Source organism: Callorhinus ursinus, unplaced genomic scaffold (assembly GCF_003265705.2).
Source record: "Callorhinus ursinus isolate GAN/ISIS: 27379988/994484 unplaced genomic scaffold, GSC_fseal_2.0 scaffold2390, whole genome shotgun sequence".
Lineage (NCBI taxonomy): Eukaryota > Metazoa > Chordata > Mammalia > Carnivora > Otariidae > Callorhinus > Callorhinus ursinus.
This window is the reverse complement of record NW_027399444.1, coordinates 1-7790: the sequence shown is the minus strand read 5'-3', so window position 1 is coordinate 7790 and position 7790 is coordinate 1. Positions and strand designations below refer to the sequence as shown.

The 7790-nt window shown below is 58.5% G+C and overlaps 1 long non-coding RNA gene across 1 annotated transcript; it reads right to left on the bottom strand.

The window, feature by feature from the left end:
- Positions 1 to 6049: 6049 nt before the first annotated feature.
- Positions 6050 to 7253, bottom strand: LOC141372195 (uncharacterized). Its single transcript, XR_012377490.1, has 3 exons — positions 7162 to 7253; positions 6729 to 6927; positions 6050 to 6468 (listed from the first exon to the last, which is right to left on the bottom strand). It is a non-coding gene; the product is annotated as an uncharacterized lncRNA (long non-coding RNA).
- Positions 7254 to 7790: the final 537 nt, after the last annotated feature.

Here is a 7790-nt window from a genome sequence, read left to right as displayed (position 1 = left end):
ATGTGGGAATGAAGTTCTGGGACCATGTGGGCATGGAGATCCTGTCCACCCTCTTTGGCACCCCACGCCCCGGTTTCTACTGGGCAGCCCACGAGGACTTTAGCTACGCGTGCTGGCCACAGTCCCAGACCCACATCCCCAGCGACCAGGGCAACTTTTACTACATGGGGGCCTTTTTTGGGGGATTGGTGGTGGAGGTTCCCCGACTGACCTCGGCCTGTCACCAGGCGATGGTGGTCAACTGGGCCAATGGGATTGAGGCCATGTGGCCCGTTAAGAGCCACCTAAACAGGTACCTGCTGGACCACAGGCCCACCAAGGTGCTGTCCCCAGAGGACCTGTGGGACCCCCGGCTGCTGGGCTGGCCCCCCCATCATTCCCCAGGTCATGAAGAAGCTGAGATCCATGGCTGTGCCCAAGAATCACCAGGACACCCAGAACTCATGAGGGGCTGTCCCCAGAGGAGCTATGGGATCTGTGGCTATTGGGCTGTCCCCTGAAGGACCTGTGGGACCCGTGGCTGCTGGGCTGGCCCCTGTCATGAAGAAGCTGAGATTCGGGCCATGCCCAAGAATCACCAGGACACAGAAATCATGAGGGGCTGCCCCCAGAGGCCATGCAGGACCCGCGGTCATGCAGGACCCTCCCCTCGAGGACCTGTGGGACCCGCGGCTGCTGGGCTGTCCCCTGGAGGATCTGTGGGACCCGAGGCTGCTGGGCTGGCCCCCCATCATTCCCTGGGTCATGAAGAAGCTGAGATTTGTGGCTGTGCCCAAGAATCACCAGGACATCTGGAACTCACGAGGGGCTGCCCCCCTCTCCATCAGGGGGTGCTGCCTTGAGCGGAGCCGTCAGAGCAGATTCCTACTTCTGTCCCCTTGAGGGAAACTGTGGAGCCCAGCACTGCTTGCATGGGCATGCCAACGCCCCAGGCACCCCTGTGCACAGGAGGCCTGCCTGGGGGCACACGTTCCTCTCTTTGTGGTCACTAACTTTTGAGCATTTCCAGGTCATTTGCAGCTGTGAACGGCTCCAGTTTTATGTCAGATGTTTTTCTGTGTCAATGCTGAGCAACCATCTTTAAAAAGAACAATTGAGGGAAAAGGTTTTCTCTCTGGTTCTAAACAGACACCGCCTGGTGGCGCTGGGAGCAGTCCTGTAACAGCCATGGAACCAGAATGGGCACTGGCCAGGTCTTCCCTCCCAGTCCTTACACCTCACCGCGGCCATGGGGCTTCAGGGTCAGGGGTGCGCCGAGCCACCTCTCAGACCCCCAGTGCCCTCACCACCAGAGGCCTTGGCCGTGGCCACTAGCTCAGCCTCCAGGAGCGTGGTGCCCTCTGGGCTATGTAAGTTTCCTGCCTTGGTTTTAAATGGCTATTTCTGTGCTGGTGTTTGTGAAATGTGGGCACTCGCTCTGTCTGGATGCGTGTCCCCTTGGGATTCCTCAGTGCCCACCAGTGGGTTTGCACTTGTACACTTTCTCTGGATCATCTGCCTGCACTGTGTCTTAGCAAGCATTTACTGAGCTCAGTCACCCAACAAGGGGCAGAGCATGAGAGTGAGAACTAAGATACAGGCTCCCTGCTCCTGGGCCCTCCAGGGACTCACGACGGCCCCGACTTCCTGACTCACTTCTTTTGTATTGTGGTATAATGGACATACAGCTGATACCATGAAGCGCGTTTCAGTGGCAATAAGTATATTCCCTGTTCTGCACCGGCTACCTCCGTCCATCGCCACAATGTTTTCATCATCCCAAACTGAACCTCTACCCACGAGACCCTAACCCACCATTCCCCTTCCCCAGCCCCGGCACCCAGCAGCTCCTTCCACCTCTGTGAATTAGAGTGCTCTCCGTCCCTCACAAGTGGGGTCCTCCGGTGTCGGTCCTTTAGGGACTGGCTTATTTCACATGGCATAATGGCCTCAAGGTCTGTCCCTGTGAGCCTGAACCTGACCCACTTTCCCCCCAAAAGTATGGCTCAGCCATCTCCTGTCTAAGCCGAACCTCCTCAGTACCCTCTGCTCCCCTCACCTTCCTCCTCAGCCTGAAATGATCCCAGCCAGTCTGCAGCTTTGAAGACCTGTTCAGTCCGGATGCCAGGCACATACCCCGGGGGCCTCGGACCTTACCTATACCCCATCTGTCCACGTCAGGTGCCTGCCCCCCTCCCCCAGCTGACCACCTGCACCTCCCACAGCTGTCCCCATCTCAGGAGAGGGAAACACCAAGTCCAGACCCTTGGAGTCCTCTGGGACTTCTTGTTTGCTACCAACTCTCCCAGCAGTGAAGTGGCTACTGGAGGACATTCAATGTCCAAAACATTTAAAGGCATACGTGAGTCTCTGCTGCCTAAGGCAATGGATAACAGTTGGGGCAAATAGAAACCAGGCAGAATCACCGGAAGAAAAGCTGAGGAATGAGGAGCTTTAGGGAAGAAGGGTCTGGAAGCTCTGACTGCCCCTACCTGACCTTCAGATGCTCCTCAGTTACTCCTGTGCCTCTGGTATCTTCCTGGAACCTTGACATGGCTGTTTTCAGACAGCTCGTCCAGCAGTAGTACACTCAGTTTCTGGGAGGTGGACTTGCTGGAATCCGCAGTGTGTCCTGCTGCCCCACCGGGATCGCTTTTTGAAGGTGCATCGTCCGGGCCATCTGAGGAGCCAAGATCGTGGGTCTGTGACCTGGAGGGATTCTGAGCAGAACTGGTGGGATGGGAGGGCTGCAAGGCCCAGAGGCAGGTTTCCAGAAGGCTGTCTGGGGACCCCGGCATCCTACCATTTTTGAATCAAAGCCCTGAGATCTTTAAAATGCCAGCAATGTTACAGCATGGGCCAGAAAAGCAAATGTCCCTGTGCACCCAACCCCACCTAAACTATTGGCCATTTCTTGTCACTTGAGCTGAGGTCAAAGGATTGGGAGTCGGGGCTTGAGGAGGGTCCTGGGCCAGACTTTGTATTTGGGGGACAAAGGCCATCCAGACAAGCTTGTGCTGAGCCTGAGGAGGGGGTCTGTGTGGAGACCCCAGCTGCAGGCACTGCTGTCCACGGATGCCCCCTCAACCTGTCCCAGTGCACCTGCTGCTGGGGGAGAGCCTGCCCCCTCCTCTCTGCCTGAGGGCTCTCTCCTGCACCAGGTGCCTCCTCCCCTGCCGGCCACTGCCATCCTGCAGCCTGGGAGGGTGGCTACCCCGAGTTCCTCCAGCTGCTGGGGGAGCACCTGCCCCCTCCTCTCTGCCTGAGGGTTCTCTCCTGCATCAGGTGCACCTTCTCTCCTGCCAGTCACTGTCAGCCTACAGCCTCGGAGGGTGGCTACCCTGACACCCTCCAGCCCTGGGGACAGAGCTGCTGTGGGTGAGATGCGGTCTCCCAGCACTTCTGAGCACCAGGCCCCCATAGTGCTCACTCTCCTCCTGCAGGCTCACTGTGCCACATCCTCCCTCAGTCTCCCTGGGCCCAAGTCTTCCTCTGCTCGCGGACCATCCTTGACCCAGGCTCCACACGCTGGGACTGGGAGCAGGTCGTCTGGACCTTCTGGACTCTCGCTTCCGTGCCCATGACATGGACACAGTCCGGCCTCACAGACTGCTCAGAGGAGACCCAGCACAGGAAGATGCAGGCCACTGCAAGGGAGATGCCAAGTGACCCCAGAGGGAGCACACAGTCCTTGCAAAAAGCACCGGGCTCACAGGACCCAGCATGGGATGTGGGCGTCAGGCCAGGGGGCACAGGGAGTCCTGGTGGGGGTGGCCCTGGCGGGGAGGCCACGGAAGGGTCCCAGAAGAGGCAGGAGACAAGGAAGACGACAGGATAGAGCTTCCCAAGGAGGTTGATGGAAGGATCAGAGAATCGCAGAGACCCTTGGGAAAACTCAGAGGCCCTGAGATGTTGGCTGAAACGTGTCATTTGGTCAGAAAAGCTGGGTCACAACACCCCAGTCGACACTGGATGATTTACTTTTTGTTGGTTCTAGGAATCAGTAGGTACCTGCCATTAGAACTCACATTGCATGAAGTCTCGGATATACTTACTTTTCATCACTTTTCAGGACCAGATTTTTCTAGAGGAAGTGCTAAGCATGGGTCTCTCCATTCTTTGTGCAACTGGCCTGTGTTTTCAGGAGCAGATTCCTGGTGCTCATCACCAGTGCTAGCCCTGAGGACTGCCCCCGTCACCTCCCACAGTGGACGTGACCATGTGGTTTGGGGGGTGCTCACTGATGAAGCCCCAGTGCTCAGTACACAGCAGCGACCCCAGATCCTCTGCTGAATGAGGGAGGAAGGAGGGAGGGAGGGAGGGGGAGGGAGGGGAGGGTTGGAGGTGGGGAATGAATGAGGGAGAGAATGAATGATGGAGGGAGTAAAACCACAGAAGCTGGGTCCATAAATCAGGAGTCCTTATTTGGGGTGAAGTCCGAGGGCATCACAGCCTGGGCCCTGGATGGTGGCTCAGGGCATGTCCATCTGTCCTCCCAGTGCTGACCTTCCTTCTCCTTGGACCCGCTGTCATCCTGGATCCTCTCCCCCTCCTCCTCAAACAAATCTCAATGTTCCCAGGGGCAGGGTGGCAGGATGGTTGGGTCTTAGGAGGGGCTTCCCGGATCCTGTGCCCCGGATGACACCGGGACAGTAGCTGCAGGGCATTCTATCATGAGGACTGGGACCATGGATCCCATCCATCTCCTTGGGCATTAGTGTTGTTCCATTCCCTGCTCTCTCCAGCACTGCTGTGATGAACACTCCTGACAATAGGTGTGTGAAAAACCGAGCCAGAGTTTCCGGGGCTGAGTCCGAGGCTGAGGATGGGTGCACCTGTGGCCTGGGATGGGTGCTGCTCACTGTTCTCCCAGACAGGGGTGCCTGTCACCGTTCTCTCCAGGGGACCTCTACTTCCTCATGTTCTCCCCAGGGCTGCTGGTCCCCAGACCAGACAGCTGCCAGTCTGAGGGTGACCAGCGCTGCCTCCATAGGGTTTCCTTTGCCGGAGTCCTTCCCTAGGAGCTCCCGCATCTCTGACACATATTCCCTGCGTGCCTATCCTTCCGCCTTGGACTTGCATGTGTTTGGTCTCCGTCCCTGTGGAACCCAGTGACTTGGAGCGTGGTTTGGACCAGAGTCAGGTGAAACCTTTCTTTGGCCTTGGGTTGTGAGCAATGTTTTTGCCCTTTGTGGTGTGTCTTCCAGCTTTCTGCATTTCCCTGGTTTCTGTGTGGGTCACAGGAGGAACCAGCCCTGTCCTGTCTGGGGTCAGGCTGTGGTGTCCCAGCAGGACCAGGGGTCTCGGCCCCGAGATTGTGCCCATAATTCCTAAAGTGGCCTCTATGATTCCATCTGATGTGTCATCCATCGGGGATTTCAATATCAAATAAGGGAAATTTTATGACAAACACAGAAGAAAACAAGTCCCCTTTGAAAATAGGGGGGCAGACACAAAGGCCCCTATTGTGTGATTCCACTTACAGAAACATCAGGAATAGGTAAAGGAACAGAGAGAGAAAGCACCTTAGGTGTCGCCGGGGTCTGGGCTGGAGGAGAAACGGGCAGGGAGGGCTTCTGGTTCGGGGACTCCTTTGGGGAATGAGATATTCTGCGGCAATGTTCTGGGGTGTGGTGGCACAGCGTTGGGCATGTACTTAATGCTCAAGACGTGTTCAATTGAAAACAAGTAATTTTATTTAAAACAAATAATAAACAGTATATAGGACATGGAAGGATAAAATAACAGTTAATATGTACCAGAGAGAAAGAACACAGGGGGAGGGGATGAAACAATCGGGCGGGGTCTCGGGTTCCGGCGATGGAACTAAGGGTGATTGTACAAGGAGCTCTCCCTGCAGGGCTGTGGGCTCTGGATGTGGCTGTGGGAGCCCTGCAGGAGCAGAAGTAGGGGCAGGGCTCAGGATAGGCGCAGGGAAAGGGGCAGGGACAGAGGTAAGAGCAGGGGCAGGGGCAGGGGCAGGTGCAAGGGGAGGGATAGGGTCAGCAGTAGTGGCAGGTGCAGGATCCAGGGCAGGAGCAGGGACAGGATCTGGGTCAGGGGCAGGGGCAGGGGAAGGGGCAGTGGCTCTGGCAGGAGTACAGACAGGGGCAGGAGCAAGGGTAGGATCTGGGTCAGGGACAGTGGCTCTGGCAGGGGCAGGAGCAGGAAGAGGGGCAGGGGCAGGAACAAGAGCACAGGCAGGGGCTGGGGCAGAGGCAGGGGTAAGGGAAGGGGCAGGAGCCAGGTCAGGATCTAGGTCCGAGGCAGGGGCAGGGGCTGGTGTGGGGGAAGGGGGAGTGGCAGGAACTGTAGCAGGGGCAGGGGCAGGGGCTGGGGCAGGAGCAGGTGCCAGTTCTTCCTGGACAGCGCCAGGCTCTCCGTGGGCAGGTGCTGGGTCACCTGCCGGCTCCTGGTCTTCTCCTGAAGTCACTGCAGGCACCAGCCCTCCCTCCAGATCGGGCTCTAGCTCCTCAGGTGGTGGAGCAGCTGTGAGAGGAGAAAAGCTCACCCCTGTGCTTACTCTTCATGGGCCTTTGCAGAGACAGAGCCCAGCCCAGGGCCTCCCAGAGAAGCCACAGCTGGGAAGGAACCTTCATGGGGATGTCTCCCCAACTGCAGTCCACCCGCTGTGTGCTCTGTGCCCAGTCGTTGCTCCTGGCCCCACACCAGCCTCTGGGGGCTCCTCCCTGTGGGGCCGCACCGACCCGTCCCCACACACCACAAACACCCAGCCCCACCCTTCTCACCCTCGGCCTCGGCCTCCGTGGGCTCCGGCTCCTGGACCACTGTCCAGTGGACGACCACCTGGGACGGTGGTCCGCGTGGTGTCGGAGGTCTTGCGTGGCAATCCCCAGCACCTGTTTCTTGGGATGCCTTTGGGGTCACCCCCTCTGTCAGGGAGGAGGGCACGTCCGCCAGCTGCCTCTCCGTGTCCTCCGTGGCCTTCTGCAAAGACAGGGACCGGTAGCCGGCCCCAAGGCATCACAGCCCTGCCCGGCCATCCGCACTGTCCTCCTGCCCAGTCCCCACCCCCATGACCCCTCTTTACACACACACTCACACACACACGCACACACACATGTGCACACTCACACACACACACAGGGAGGGCACCTGGGGCTACACAGGTCATCAGAGCAAGTGGGGCTGGGTGGCCGGCTCTGGGCCTCCTGCTGTCACCTTTCTGTCCTTCCGACCAAATGGCCAGAGGCGGTGGGGAGCCCTGACATGAAATCCCCAGCGGGGGACACCGTCCTCAAGGCGCGCCTTCTTCCTCCTGCAGCCTCGGGACCTCGGCAGGCAACACGCGAACATCTTGCTTTGAGGATCTCCAATGAAATGAGCTGGGCACGGGGCTGTCTGTGGAATGTGGGTGCCTGGTTACCGGGGTTCCAAATTCTGTTGGGCTCTGTTGTCAGGGAAGTGAGGTCACCACTGCCTGGGGTCCCCTTACCCAACTTCCTCCTCACACAAGAGCCCCCCGAGGGGCCCCCTCCCCCGCTGCTGAATGCTCACCCTCCCCCCATGCCCCATGCATACAGTGACACCCTCACAGCCCACCCACAGCCCCGGGAGGCCTGGGTGCAGCCGGTGTCCCTGCTGTGAGGACACAGAGCTGGGTTCAGACCAGACTCCTGCGCATGCCCAGGGCTATGACCCTGGACAGACCCCGTGCCTCTCAGGGCCTCCCCAGGCTCCCCATCTGCACATCGGGGTATTCTGGCTTCTAGTTCTAGGGATGCCATCAGGGGTAGGACCTCTACACATGTTCCGTGCCTGCTATCACAGGAGGCTGGTGCATACTTGGC